This window comes from Mesoplodon densirostris, chromosome 3, assembly GCF_025265405.1.
Source record: "Mesoplodon densirostris isolate mMesDen1 chromosome 3, mMesDen1 primary haplotype, whole genome shotgun sequence".
Lineage (NCBI taxonomy): Eukaryota > Metazoa > Chordata > Mammalia > Artiodactyla > Ziphiidae > Mesoplodon > Mesoplodon densirostris.
Window position 1 is genome coordinate 46,513,739 of NC_082663.1, and position 15,273 is coordinate 46,529,011.

Sequence of the window (15,273 nt, forward strand, 5' to 3'; positions counted from 1 at the left end):
AGATGAAATACTCTGATTACTCTGTAGCCCTTCAGTGTTTTTTAAGGATATTTGCATATTCCGAAAACCTTCTTTTGAAAATACCAAAATGCATGTTAATTTACATTTTTCTGGAAATAGATCATATTCTACATATTCTAAATCATGAATAGTGGGTAATTACAGAGTTTTAATAATCAATTTCTAAGAAGGTGAGGATAAAAATCAACTAAAATGGGGTTTTCAACCCAATCCTGAAACACCCATTACTTTAGACTTCCTTCGAGTGCCCCAAACTTATGTGTGGCAATTACATCTGGAGGACAATAAAACAGCACCTTTGAGCTCTAATCAAAGCCAGAAATGGGAGCACAGAATCAAAGCCAAAACTGGGAGTTGAAGGAGACTCTGCCTGCCATCTATATTCATTCTAGATGTACATTTTTCAGTCCCTTTCATACCAGTTCTAGCCCAATCGATTTACTGAAAAGTATGTAATTCACAAAACAAATGAAAATGAAGTCATCATTTTAAAGAAAATGATCAAAAAATACTATTAAGTAGAGTTGTGGAGAATTCAAGTCATAACCAACACCTGTATGACTAATCTTTATGGAATATTGACTTGTTCATCGGATTAAAACTTAAATTCAATTCTGATATTATTTTCAGATGTCTCCCCAGCTCGGCTTCATCTTTATGAGCATAAATGGACTATTTGATCTTTGGAAAATTCTAGAAATAAAGTTGTCATTATTTCCCACATTCTGTAAAAAGTTAAAAGACAGAGAAAAAAAAAAAGAAAGAAAGGCTATCTTGTTCAAAGACAGAAAACCTTCTTCAGTGTCAGAATCAAAAAATCTTAAAGCTAAATATGCTAAGATTAAAACTTTTAGAAACAGAGCAAAAAAGATGGGTCAAATTTTCTACTTAGCTTTTCAATTTTATTCAATTCAGTTATGCATTTAATTTTCAACTAGTTGCCCTGCAAGCTTGTAGGTGTTACTGAACACAATATGGACAAAAACATGACCCTTACCTTCTCAAGTATACTTTTATCTCACTGTGAGTTCAAACTTATACACAAACAAGGAAACACACCAAGTAGGATGGGGATGGATGATGGGAGCTTTAGAAGGCCAAGCAACCCACCTGCGCTTGACCTGGAAAAAGACACAGAGCTCATCTTGCAGACCTCAGGTGGTCCAATTCCTTAGAAGGATGAGGAATCAGAGAGGCTGCAGGTAGAACTTTGCATAAAGCTGTGAGCCCAGAACTGTAACAGGTTCTGGATCTCTGTCCCATACTCCATGTAAGTCCTACACTGAACCTGTACAAATCATATTCTATTTAATGTTTCTCCTGACCCCAGTTTATATTTGAGACACACAAACTATTATACCCATCTGGTTCACAGGATTTAGTGATTTGAAACAGTAAACCTCAGGAACATTTACCACATTTTTTTCAAAGAAAGAAAAAGGTTTAAAAAGTATAAATTCCTCTCCTTCTTATAAATAGCTATTGTGTGCTCATTATTTGCCAGATACATGGCACTGGGTGTTAGAGATAGAGCCAGGGGCTCAGCTAAGACCCTGCCCCTACACTCAGAAAGCTGATCTTTAGAGGGAAGAAAATACCATGTGTCATTGAAATGCACAAAAACAGGAGTTTGAAGATAGAACATTAATGTAAATATCACTGAAAAAGAAAGCATGGCTTGTAACTAAAGAGTATGGTAGGGCTTCCCTGGTGGCGCAGTGGTTGAGAGTCCGCCTGCCGATGCAGGGGACATGGGTTCGTGCCCCCGTCCAGGAGGACCCCACATGCCACGGAGCGGCTGGGCCCGTGAGCCATGGCCGCTGAGCCTGCGCATCCGGAGCCTGTGCTCCGCAACGGGAGAGGCCACAACAGTGAGAGGCCCGCGTACCGCAAAAAAACCCAAAAAACAAAGAGTATGGCAGTGCCTTAAAGGAACGCATGTTCTACATATAAATCGCTGATACCAGCCTATTTTGTTTTTGAATTTTCTTCCTTGTAACCTGAGGGCTTACAGCCATTTCCCTGCCTTTGGCTGCAGTTTCCAGCATGGGAGAAGGGAGAATTCTTTTCCATATATCAGTACAACAAACATGTGACACAGCCTCCTCTCCTTGTGGATATCTTCCTAAGGATAGGTCCCATAAAGCAATGCTTTTCAAAGTTTAATGGGCATATGTAGTTGGGATCTCTTTAAAATGCAGATTCTGATTCAGGAGGTCTGGGGTGCAGCCTGAGAGTCTGCATTCCTCACAAGCGCTCAGGTGATGATGTGCTGCTGTCTGCAGGCCATACGCTGAAGGAGCAAGGCCATAGAAGTAATCAGTGGTTACTCTGCTAGAACAGAGAAAATTGTGATTATTCCTCAAACAATGAATAAATGTTTCACTAAAACCAAATTATACTCTATTGCTCTGCATAAACAACTTTTGTTTCAATTACAATCATGGTCCTCAGGTCAACAGCAATGACAAGACATCATTGATTTCAAGACACATCAGTGATATTAAAATGTACATATTAGAATTGAGGAAATACGGTATTTAATAAATCAATCATCGAATTGTCGAAGTGCCAGGACGTGCTGGGGGCAAGTTATCAGACAATTACAGCACAGGTTAAGAAGACCATATCAGACCTGCACAGGGTCTATGAATGCTCACAGATGGGACAACTAACCTGGTCTTAGGGGTGGGAAGTTGGCAATAGAGGGTGGAGAAAATGGCTTTGCTGCAGGAAAAAACACAACAAGCATTATTCACATCTGATTCCAAGACTGAAGTTGTTAGCTTTTAAGTCATATATGAACCTAACCCTGAGGAATGTTTTTCTCCTCTCTGTCTTTACTGGTTGGTCTAAGTCAAAATCTGGAAGGACATTTTTCAGCAGGTGTCCTTATTTTTCCATGAAAGCAGTACTCACATAATTCAGAATGCTACAAGCAGGTCTAGACATAACAAATCACCATGGTCCAGGAAACAAGGGCTTAATTGCTTAAAAATTATATACAGATTTAAAATTTTTGTCCCTGGGACAAAAGTTTGGCTTGACAAAATATGCAATTAGTGATCAGAGTTACTGATGTTCTACTTAGGTGCTAAGGAACAATTGCCTTGTGGCCTCCAGAAATACCTTGCACCTACCAGTCCAACTTTTTCAAAGAAGCTGAATTTCTACTTTCCATTTGAGAGCTACCTGTGATAGATTATGAAACTTAAACAACGGAAGTAGAATTGTATTAAGAATGCATCATTGGCTTTGAACCTATGAATTTAAGAGAACATATTCACATAAATAAAGGCAACCTACTTTGAAAACAAATTTTCCTTTTTAGGTCTATACGTATATAAATGTGTAGGTGTATGTATATATTTATACATATATATGTCTATCACCTTTCGTAACTTTGTTTTTAAGACTGTCATAGCATTTTAAACATCACTTTTAGTTATCTTACACACTTTGTAGTGAAAATCATCCATCACAGTTTAATGAAACTTATCTTAATACACCTTACCTTTCCAACAAAAGATAGTTTGCAGAATAATTTCCACCTCTTAAAATACTGACACATTAAAATTACAGCATTGGCAGCCAAACAAGTTTTTAAAAAGTAAATCAGTAGAGAACAAAAAAAGAAAAAAGATTACTTGCTATTTTTTAAAGTAAGAAGAATGTCCAGGGACTTCCCTGGTGGCGCAGAGGATAAGACTCCACACTCCCAATGCAGGGGCTTGGGTTCAATCCCTGGTCAAGGAACTGGATCCCATATGCATGCCACAGCTAAGAGTTCTCATGCTACAACTAAGGAGCTTGCAAGCTGCAACTAAGGAGCCCTGGAGCCGCAACTAAGGAGCCTACTTGCCGCTACTAAGACCTGGTGCAACCAAATAAATAAATAAAAATAAATATTAAAAAAAGAATGTCCAAATTTGACTTATTGTGTGCTTTAAAAAGATGAGAGGAATGTCTAAAATGTTGTGATTCTTACAGGTTGTCTATGCGTGCTCATTAATAGCAAATGCCATAACCATTTATATTTCTTTAATAAAAGACAGGGGTAATTAGTGCTGTAGTTACCACTGTCACCTTCTGGTAAGAGGCGTAGCTACCTGCTTTACTTCTCCCAGTAAGGATTACTCATTTCCTCTGACATTTTCAAATGTTCTTCTGAACTTCAGGTGACATAATCTGTTGCTACAGTAACATCTCCAAATGTGTCAATAGACTATGATTCAAGGGAATTCAGTAGCAACTTCATTTTGCTATGACCTGGAGCTACTATTCTCCAAGTCTGCCAATGCTCCTGTTTTGAAAGCATCTATGTGAGGTTGCCAACCAGCAACCCTTTAAAATACATTAAATAATCATTCATCTCCCTTAATGGCCCAGTTACAGATCTTTGCTTCATACTGAGGTTAGAAAGTACTCTAGCTGTAGAAATTGTGAAGTATTTTAGAGGGCACAGTTCTTCAACTAAGTGCCCTGTCTTTTCTCAATAAGTTAAATGAGGTGATAAGTGGAAAAGCAGCCTAGAAAATAGTGAATAAAAGGATAGAAAAGCCAAATTGGCTTTTTTATTTGACAGAATATCTCTTCTTTGTGGTGTTAAATCTCACAAAAATGTCAAATTTGAATTTTGAAAGTACTCTCAGTATGAGTTTTTCTTCAAATGCACTGCTGAATTCCTATCAGAAAGACATAGTTTTGGAGTTTTGTGATTTTCAACAAAAAGCCATATAAAGACTGCATGTTAGCCTGAGAGTTTTTTTCTATTATTTTACCGAATTTTCTTTCTATCCTTTTATAACAGTAAATGAATTTGAGGCAGTGATAGGTCTGACTTCAAAGCATAATGATTTTCAGAATCAAAATGACACCTCCATGAGATAGATTAAGGATGATGAAATTGTCAGGATCAAGTTTGAAAATAATTGAAATAGGAATAAGTGTACTTTTTTCCATTGGTATTCAGGATTTTTCTTGGAATAGACTTATGTTTTGACTCAGTAAACTTTATCCTTGAATAAAATTTGAAATCAACACCTTGGGCTATCCCTGCATGCAGCTAATGGACACATTCCATTGTATTTTATTGTTAGCAGCTTCATAGCCCATTCAGGTGTCAGGCATTATGCTTGATTAGGTATACAAAGTTCAAATTCAGTCTTCCTCCAAGAGCTACAGTCTACTGGGGAAACAAATATGTAATCAATGTCAATATGGCATCATAGCAATAATTGGCAGGATGCCAAAGGGCCTCAAATAAGCAGCAACAAACCCAGAATGGTTATGACAAGCAAGGGGTCCAGGGAGATGGATCACTGAGAGGATGGAAGGAAAATAAAGTGAAGAAGGGCATTTCAGGATGGAAAGACAAGCATGTGCAAGGCCACAGGGTAGACAGACTAGATTCCTTCAAGAAACCTACTCTAGATTTTGGTCTGAGTTGTTCGTAGTAACTGGGGAGGCCAGGAAAAGAGTAGCATGTTAAAACATGAACTTGGAGAGGGAAGCAGGTCCAAGATCATGACGCATTTTGGGTGCCATATTAGCAACATGTTAATCAGGAAACTGAACTTTGGCTTCTTTAGCACAAGTTAATAGTCCTAACAGAAATTATCTGATAAAACTTATATCTTGTCTGGATTCGACATTCTTGAAGCCTACTAAAACATATACATATGAGATTATACCTGTATTCCTATGCACACTAAGAACATAAAATACCAAACTTCATGGCCCGGATGAGTCAAATGCCTCCCCACCCCCACCCAAAATAAAAATAACTGCACTTCAGTGGTCAGCCAGTAGTAATGTCAGGAGAAGACACAAGTGGATGCACAGGGAAGAGATATGGTGGTAATTTGAGGACAGATTAAACCATTGCCGCTTACTCAGCTGTAAAGCCCCAAATTAAAACCTTCAAATTCTGCAGTAGCTCAAAGGCAGATTCTCTGAGGATATAATGCACAGCATGTGACTATAGTTAACAATGCTGTACCGTATATTTGAAAGGTGCAAAGAGAGTACATCTTTTTTTTTTTTTTTAAAGAAGATATTGGGGGTAGGAGTTTATTTATTTATTTTTGCTGTGTTGGGTCTTCGTGTCTGTGCGAGGGCTTTCTCTAGTTGCGGCAAGCGGGGGCCACTCTTCATCGTGGTGGCAGGCCTCTCACTATCGCGACCTCTCTTGTTGCGGAGCACAGGCTCCAGACGCACAGGCTCAGTAGTTGTGGCTCACGGGCCTAGTTGCTACGTGGCATGTGGGATCCTCCCAGACCAGGGCTCAAACCCGTGTCGCCTGCATTAGCAGGCAGATTCTCAACCACTGAGCCACCAGGGAAGCCCAAGAGTACATTCTAAAAATTCTCATTACAAGAAAAAAAATTGTGTAACTATGTGTGGTGACAGATGCTAACTAGACCTATTGTGGTGATCATTTCACAACATATCCAAATATCGAATCATTATGTTGTACACCTGAAACTAATGTAATATTAAATGTCGATTATATCTCAATAAGATAAATAATTGTAAGTTAATTAATTAAATAAAAATAAGAGATTCCCAGAGGCTGGGGAGATCTCTAGGTTGAAGGATGATGAGGAAAAAAAGGAAATAAGAAATGGACAAAAGGAAATCCCCTGAGATCCAGGATAAACTGGGAAAAAAGAAAAGAGCAACGATTAAAAAAAAACAAAGGCCAAACTTTTGGTGATGAATATTTATGAACTGGGTGGGACAGATAGAAGAAACTTGCAGAGAATATTTAAACCACATGGCAAAGGTGTTTGTTCTACAGTTTGAGTATCCTGGACAGTTGTTCCCCCTCCTCCTCTTTACCATTTTCCTCTTTTGCTTTGAAATAAATGAACATTGTATTTCAATTACTTCCTGGTTTGGTTTGTAACTCGATGTGATTTTTTTTTGCTATTTAATTACAAGCACTGTAAACATCTCCTTTAGGCAATGTTTCTGTTAAAAGTAGAAATTTTAGTGGAAACTTCTGTTTCTACCTCAGTCTACCTTCTACCCTCACTACCACCTTGGGCCCACGTCATCTTTGCCAAGACTAGTACCTAGGAGGACTATATAGTGCAATGGTTAACAGCATGGTGTCTGAAAGAAAACTACATCAGTGTGATTCCCAAGGCTGCTGCTGCACTCTGTATTTTCTTGAGAAAAATGTTTAACTGCCCCATGGTATTTTCCAATGTATATTTTAAAAAGATGATAATACTGGCCTTAAAAGACTGAGCCAAATACCCAGTGAGTGACCTATCACTGAGGAAAAGATGGCTGGAGCTGCAGCATATGCATTGCAACTGTGAAGTACAGGTCAAGAGCATCACAGCAACATTAGCACTGACACATTCTTGGGCTACTGTGCCAGACCTGGATTGCCTATCTCCATATTGCTTAATGTGGGAGAGGGAAAAAACTATCTTACTGAAGCTACTTTATTTCAATTTTCTGTTACATGCAGCTAAAATTAAATCTTAACCAATAAAATAGTGTATCCAAAGTCAAAGTCCATCTCAAATCCCAAATCTTTGAAAATGTCCTCTCTGCAACTCTTTTTTCAGTTGGGTCAGGACCTATCTCCCCTTCCTTTGAATTCTTATATTATTCATTTTATACTTACCTCTAATTTGCAAGTTAAACATTGCTTATCTGTTGTTAGATTCATAATTCATTTCTGTGATAGGATGATAAACTATGTGAGGGCAGGGACCACGTCCCATTTGCCTATGGGGTCACAGTATGTTGTGCTAGAGATATTTGTTGACTGCCTGATATAAAGCATGTATTTTTTCTTAGGTTCTGTAGTTTTTTTATTTTTTTATTTTTCCTTTATATTGGAGTATAGTTGATTGACAATGATGTGTTAGTTACAGGTGTACAACAAAGTGATTCAGTTATACCCATACAAGCATCCATTCTTTTTCAAATTTAAAGCATGTATTTTTTAAACATAAGATATTACTTTCTCTAATAAAAGGTTTCATGGTCTGAAAAATAGATTGGCAAATTAAATAATTAATTAATTTAATTTAATAATTAAGTAATTAATTAAGTAATTAATGTAAAGGACAGACATCAAGAGTTTTTAGGCTGTTTTTGTTGTTTTGTATTTTTTAAAAGACCACATATATAGGCATTTCGTCATTTGCTTGTTAATAATAAATAATGGCTGAATAGGCCTTTTGTCTCCCAAAGCAGAGCATGGTATATTATTTTACTCCATAGTGACATCAAATAAGTTTGACATAAAATGAAGGTTTATTTGGATACAGGTAGATTGAATGGATCTTCCCTATTTGATTGGTGGACTCCTATGTCCTTCAAACCATAAGAATTTTTATCAAAGCTAGTTTTAAAAACATATTTGAGGGATATGCATGGGTATTTTTTTCTCTTATTTTTTATCTTTATGAAGTCAGCCCCACAGAGCTCTGTTGGCATGGAATCTAGAACTTCATCCAAGAGGATAATAGATTGCTCAATTATTCCAGAGAGCCTGATGCCATATTTCTCAATGCCGTAACAATGTACCCCTTTGTAAACAAGGATGAATGATTTTCCTCCAAGTAACCATGGTAGATAGACATAGAATAATAAAACTGTAAGGAATTTCAAGAAATCACCAGATTGATTCACCTGTACTCTGCAAGATGGTGTTTTAAAGCCCTTGGACATTGGCGAGTCTGTAACTTACTCTCCAGGCATTGCCTGAACCTTGGCATCTCTAATTTCTAATTCCAAACATTTACTTATGGAAGGGCATTCCTGCTTTCCATGTTTGGTGCATTTTTCATCCTAATATCTCTCCAGTACCTTTGTGCATATGGATTGTGATAGGGTAGGCTAGGCTATAATAAATAGATCCCCAAGTATACATAGACTCAAGCACGATGAAAGTTTGTTTCTCACTTATTTAATGGACCAAATCAGGTGCTTCTTACCATGTGGTAACTCCATTACATGTGGTGATCCAGATACCAAAGCTGCTTTTATACTGTGGTTCCATCATCTTCACCTTGTGGCTCCCAGGGATTCCCTAGGGGAGGGGACAGGGAAGGAAAGTAATGGAAGGAGGTCAGGGATTATTATCAAAATCATTCAAAAGGAGAAAATATTGGGAAGAGAGTGCATGAGGGAGACATTAATAGACCATGCCTGGAAATGACCACCTCCCTTGCTCTCACTCACATGGCCACTTCTATGGGAAAGGGAGCCTGAGATATATACTTAGTTGTCTCCAAGATAAAAACCAAAATGGATTTTGGTGAAAACTAACAGTTTCTGTTACATGGATTCTCTTTTCCCACAGCACTAAAATATCCATTTGTTAATTCAGTGTGTTTATGGATTCCCTATCCTCTATTGCTTACAGTCTAGTTGGGGAGAGACATACTAATTATGTAGTCTCACAAGTGCACAGAGGAAAGGGAGAGAGTGCTGTGAGAGTACATCACAGGATACCCGACCTTGAGTGAGGGATCAGTTGAAGCATCTCTGAGGAACGGACGCTTAAGCTGTCATCTGAAGAATGAATGCACTTTGAGTATCATATCCTGTTTTTTTGTCCTGAAACAGCTTTTTCTTTCTTTCTTTGATAGAATTATCAAAGAAAGGGATGATTAATTTTTTTATTAGTTTCTGCTTTATAAGAAAGTGAATCAGTCATACATATACATCTGTTCCCACATCCCTTCCCTCTTGTGTCTCCCTCCCTCCCGCCCTCCCTATCCCACCCCTCCAGGCGGTCACAAAGCACCGAGCTGATCTCCCTGTGCTATGCGGCTGCTTCCCACTATCTATCTACCCTACATTTGGTAGTGTATATATGTCCATGCCTCTCTTTCGCTTTGTCACAGCTTACCCTTCCCCCTCCCCATATCCTCAAGTCCATTCTCAAGTAGGTCTGTGCCTTTATTCCTGTCTTACCCCTAGGTTCTTCATGACATTTTTTTTCTTAAATTCCATATATATGTGTTAGCATACGGTATTTGTCTTTCTCTTTCTGACTTACTTCACTCTGTGTGACAGGCTCTAGGTCCTTCCACCTCATTACAAATAGCTCAGTTTCGTTTCTTTTTATGGCTGACTAATATTCCATTGTATATATGTGCCACATCTTCTTTACCCATTCATCCGATGATGGACACTTAGGTTGTTTCCATCTCCGGGCTATTGTGAATAGAGCTGCAATGAACATTTTGGTCCATGTCTCTTTTTGAATTATGGTTTTCTCAGGGTATATGCCCAGTAGTGGGATTGCTGTGTCATATGGTAGTTCTATTTTTAGTTTTTTAAGGAACCTCCATACTGTTCTCCATAGTGGCTGTACCAGTTCACATTCCCACCAGCAGTGCAAGAGTGTTCCCTTTTCTCCACACCCTCTCCAGCATTTATTGTTTCTAGATTTCTTTTTTTTTTTTTTTAAACTAAATTTATTTATTTTTTTATTTTTGGCTATGTTGGGTCTTCATTGTTGTGCTCAGGCGTGCGGGGGCTACTCATTGTCTGGCTTCTCTTGTGGAGCATGGGTTCCAGGCACGCAGGCTTCAGTAGTCGTGGCGTGGCACGTGGGCTCAGTAGTTGTGGCTTGCAGGCTCTAAAGCTCAGGCTCAGTAGTTGTGGTGCACGGGCTTAGTTGCTCCGCAGCACGTGGGATCTTCCTGGGCCAGGGCTTGAATCCGTGTCCCTTGCTTTAGCAGGCAGATTCTTACCACCAGGGAAGCCCCGACTAATTCCCCCGCACACACACACACACCCCCAACTAATTTTTTTTTTAAGTGTACAATTCAGTGGCATTAATTACATTCACAATGTTGGGTAACCATCACCATCATTTACAAAGCTTTTTCATCATCGCAAACAGAAACTCTGTAACCGTTAAGCACCCACTCCCCCCAGCCCCTGCTCATATTTAATCTACTTTTTTTTTTTTTTTTTTTTTTTTTGCGTTACGCGGGCCTCTCACTGTCGCGGCCTCTCCGGCCACGGAGCACAGGCTCCGGACGCGCAGGCCCAGCAGCCATGGCTCATGGGCCCAGCCGGTCCGCGGCATGTGGGATCTTCCTGGACTGGGGCACGAACCCGTGTCCCCTGCATCGGCAGGCGGACCACCAACCACTGCGCCACCAAGGAAGCCCTAATCTACTTTTTATGTCTATGAATTTGCCTATTCTTTATATTTTAAATAAGTGGAATCATACAATACTTGTCCTTTTGTGTCCGGCGTAATTCCATTTAGCATGTTTTCAAGGTTCATTCATGTCGTAGCATATATCAGAACATCATTCCTTTTTTTTTCTTTTTTCTTTTTTATTTTTTGCTTTATAACAAATTTAATCAGTTATACATATACATATGTTCCCATATCCCCTCCCTTTTGCGTCTCCCTCCCACCCTCCCTATCCCACCCCTCCAGGTGGTCACAAAGCACCTAGCTGATCTCCCTGTGCTATGCGGCTGCTTCCCACTAGCTATCTAACTTACGTTTGGTAGTGTATATATGTTCATGCCGCTCTTTCACTTTGTCACAGCTTACCCTTCCCCCTCCCCATATCCTCAAGTCCATTCTCTAGTAGGTCTGTGTCTTTATACCTGTCTTACCCCTATGTTCTTCATGACATTTTTTTTCTTAAATTCCATATATATGTGTCAGCATACAGTATTTGTCTTTCTCTTTCTGACTTACTTCACTCTGTATGACAGGCTCTAGGTCCATCCACCTCATTACAAATAGCTCAATTTCATTTCTTTTTATGGCTGAGTAATATTCCATTGTATATATGTGCCACATCTTCTTTACCCATTCATCCGATGATGGACACTTAGGTTGTTTCCATCTCCGGGCTATTCTAAATAGGGCTGCTATGAACATTTTGGTACATGTCTCTTTTTGAATTATGGTTTTCTCAGGGTATATGCCCAGTAGTGGGATTGCTGGGTCATATGGTAGTTCTATTTATAGTTTTTTAAGGAACCTCCATACCATTCTCCATAGCGGCTGTACCAATTCACATTCCCACCAGCAGTGCAAGAGTGTTCCCTTTTTTCCACACCCTCTCCAGAATTTATTGTTTCTAGATTTTTTGATGATGGCCATTCTGACTGGTGTGAGATGATATCTCATTGTAGTTTTGATTTGCATTTCTCTAATGATTAATGATGTTGAACATTCTTTCATGTGTTTGTTGGCAGTCTGTATATCTTCTTTGGAGAAATGCCTATTTAAGTCTTCAGCCCATTTTTGGATTGGGTTGTTTGTTTTTTTGCTATTGAGCTGCATGAGCTGCTTATAAATTTTGGAGATTAATCCTTTGTCAGTTGCTTCATTTGCAAATATTTTCTCCCATTCTGAGTGTTGTATTTTGGTCTTGTTTATGGTTTCCTTTGCTGTGCAAAAGCTTTGAAGTTTCATTAGGTCCCATTTGTTTATCTTTGTTTTTATTTCCATTTCTCTAGGAGGTGGGTCCAAAAGGATCTTGCTGTGATGTATGTCATAGAGTGTTCTGCCTATGTTTTCCTCTAAGAGTTTTATAGTTTCTGGCCTTACATTTAGGTCTTTAATCCATTTTGAGCTTATTTTTGTGTATGGTGTTAGGGAATGATCTAATCTCATACTTTTACATGTCCCTGTCCAGTTTTCCCAGCACCACTTATTGAAGAGGCTGTCCTTTCTCCACTGTACATTCCTGCATCCTTTATCAAAGATAAGGTGACCGTATGTGCATGGGTTTATCTCTGGGCTTTCTATCCTGTTCCATTGATCTATCTTTCTATTTTTGTGGCAGTACCACACTGTCTTGATTACTGTAGCTTTGTAGTATAGTCTGAAGTCAGGGAGCCTGATTCCTCCAGCTCTGTTTTTCGTTCTCAAGATTGCTTTGGCTATTTGGGGTCTTTTGTTTTTCCAAACAAATTTTGAAATTTTTTGTTCTAGTTCTGTGAAAAATGCCAGTGGTAGTTTGATAGGTATTGCATTGAATCTGTAGATTGCTTTGGGTAGTAGAGTCATTTTCACAATATTGATTCTTCCAATCCAGGAGCATGGTATATCTCTCCATCTATTTGTATCATCTTTAATTTCTTTCATCAGTGTCTTATAATTTTCTGCATACAGGTCTTTTGTCTCCTTAGGTAGGTTTATTCCTAGATATTTTATTCTTTTTGTTGCAATGGTAAATGGGAGTGTTTTCTTGATTTCACTTTCAGATTTTTCATCATTAGTGTACAGGAATGCCAGAGATTTCTGTGCATTAATTTTGTATCCTGCTACTTTACCAAATTCATTGATTACCTCTAGTAGTTTGCTGGTAGCATCTTTAGGATTCTCTATGTATAGTATCATGTCATCTGCAAACAGTGACAGCTTTACTTCTTCTTTTCCAATTTGGATTCCTTTTATTTCCTTTTCTTCTCTGATTGCTGTGGCTAAAACTTCCAAAACTAAGTTGACTAAGAGTGGTGACAGTGGGCAGCCTTGTCTTGTTCCTGATCTTAGTGGAAATGGTTTCAGTTTTTCACCATTGAGGACAATGTTGGCTGTGGTTTTGTCATATATGGCCTTTATTATGTTGAGGAAAGTTCCCTCTATGCCTACCTTCTGCAAGGTTTTTATGATAAATTGGTGTTGAATTTTGTTGAAAGCTTTCTCCGCACCTATTGAGATGATCATATGGTTTTTCTTCTTCAATTTGTTAATATGGTGTATCACATTGATTGATTTCTGTATATTGAAGAATCCTTGCATTCCTGGAATAAACCCCACTTGATCATGGTGTATGATCCTTTTAATGAGCTGTTGGATTCTGTTTGCTAGTATTTTGTTGAGGATTTTTGCATCTATGTTCATCAGTGATATTGGCCTGTAGTTTTCTTTCTTTGTGACATCCTTGCCTGGTTTTGGTATCAAGGTGATGGTGGCCTCGTAGAATGAGTTTGGGAGTGTTCCTCCCTCTGCTATATTTTGGAAGAGTTTGAGAAGGATAGGCGTTAGCTCTTCTCTAAATGTTTGATAGAATTTGCCTGTGAAGCCATCTGGTCCTGGGCTTTTGTTTGTTGGAAGATTTTTAATAACAGTTTCAATTTCAGTGCTTGTGATTGGTCTGTTCATATTTTCTATTTCTTCCTGATTCAGTCTTGGCAGGTTGTGCATTTCTAAGAATTTGTCCATTTCTTCCAGGTTGTCCTTTTTATTGGCATAGAGTTGCTTATAGTAATCTCTCATGATCTTTTGTATTTCTGCAGTGTCAGTTGTTACTTCTCCTTTTTCATTTCTAATTCTGTTGATTTGAGTCTTCTCCCTTTTTTCCTTGATGAGTCTGGCTAATGGTTTATCAATTTTGTTTATCTTCTCAAAGAACCAGCTTTTAGTTTTATTAATCTTTGCTATTGTTTCCTTCATTTCTTTTTCATTTATTTCTGATCTGATCTTTATGATTTCTTTCCTTCTGCTAACTTTGGGGTTTTTCTGTTCTTCTTTCTCTAATTGCTTTAGGTGCAGGGTCAGGTTGTTTACTCGAGATGTTTCCTGTTTCTTAAGGTGGGATTGTATTGCTATAAACTTCCCCCTTAGAACTGCTTTTGCTGCGTCCCATAGGTTTTCGGTCGTTGTGTCTCCATTGTCATTTGTTTCTAGGTATTTTTTTATTTCCTCTTTGATTTCCTCAGTGATCACTTCGTTATTGAGTAGTGTATTGTTTAGCCTCCATGTGTTTGTATTTTTTTACAGATCTTTTCCTGTAATTGATGTCTAGTCTCATAGCGTTGTTGTTGGAAAAGATACTTGATACAATTTCAATTTTTTTAAATTTACCAAGGCTTGATTTGTGACCCAAGATATGATCTATCCTGGAGAATGTTCCATGAGCACTTGAGAAAAATGTGTATTCTGTTATTTTTGGTTGGAATGTCCTATAAATATCAATTAAGTCCATCTTGTTTAATGTATCATTTAAAGCTTGCGTTTCCTTATTTATTTTCATTTTGGATGATCTGTCCATTGGTGAAAGTGGGGTGTTAAAGTCCCCTACTATGAGTGTGTTACTGTCGATTTCCCCTTTTATGGCTGTTAGTATTTGCCTTATGTATTGAGGTGCTCCTATGTTGGATGCATAAATATTTACAATTGTTATATCTTCTTCTTGGATCGATCCCTTGATCATTATGTAGTGTCCTTCTTTGTCTCTTCTAATAGTCTTTATTTTAAAGTCTATTTTGTCTGATATAAGAATT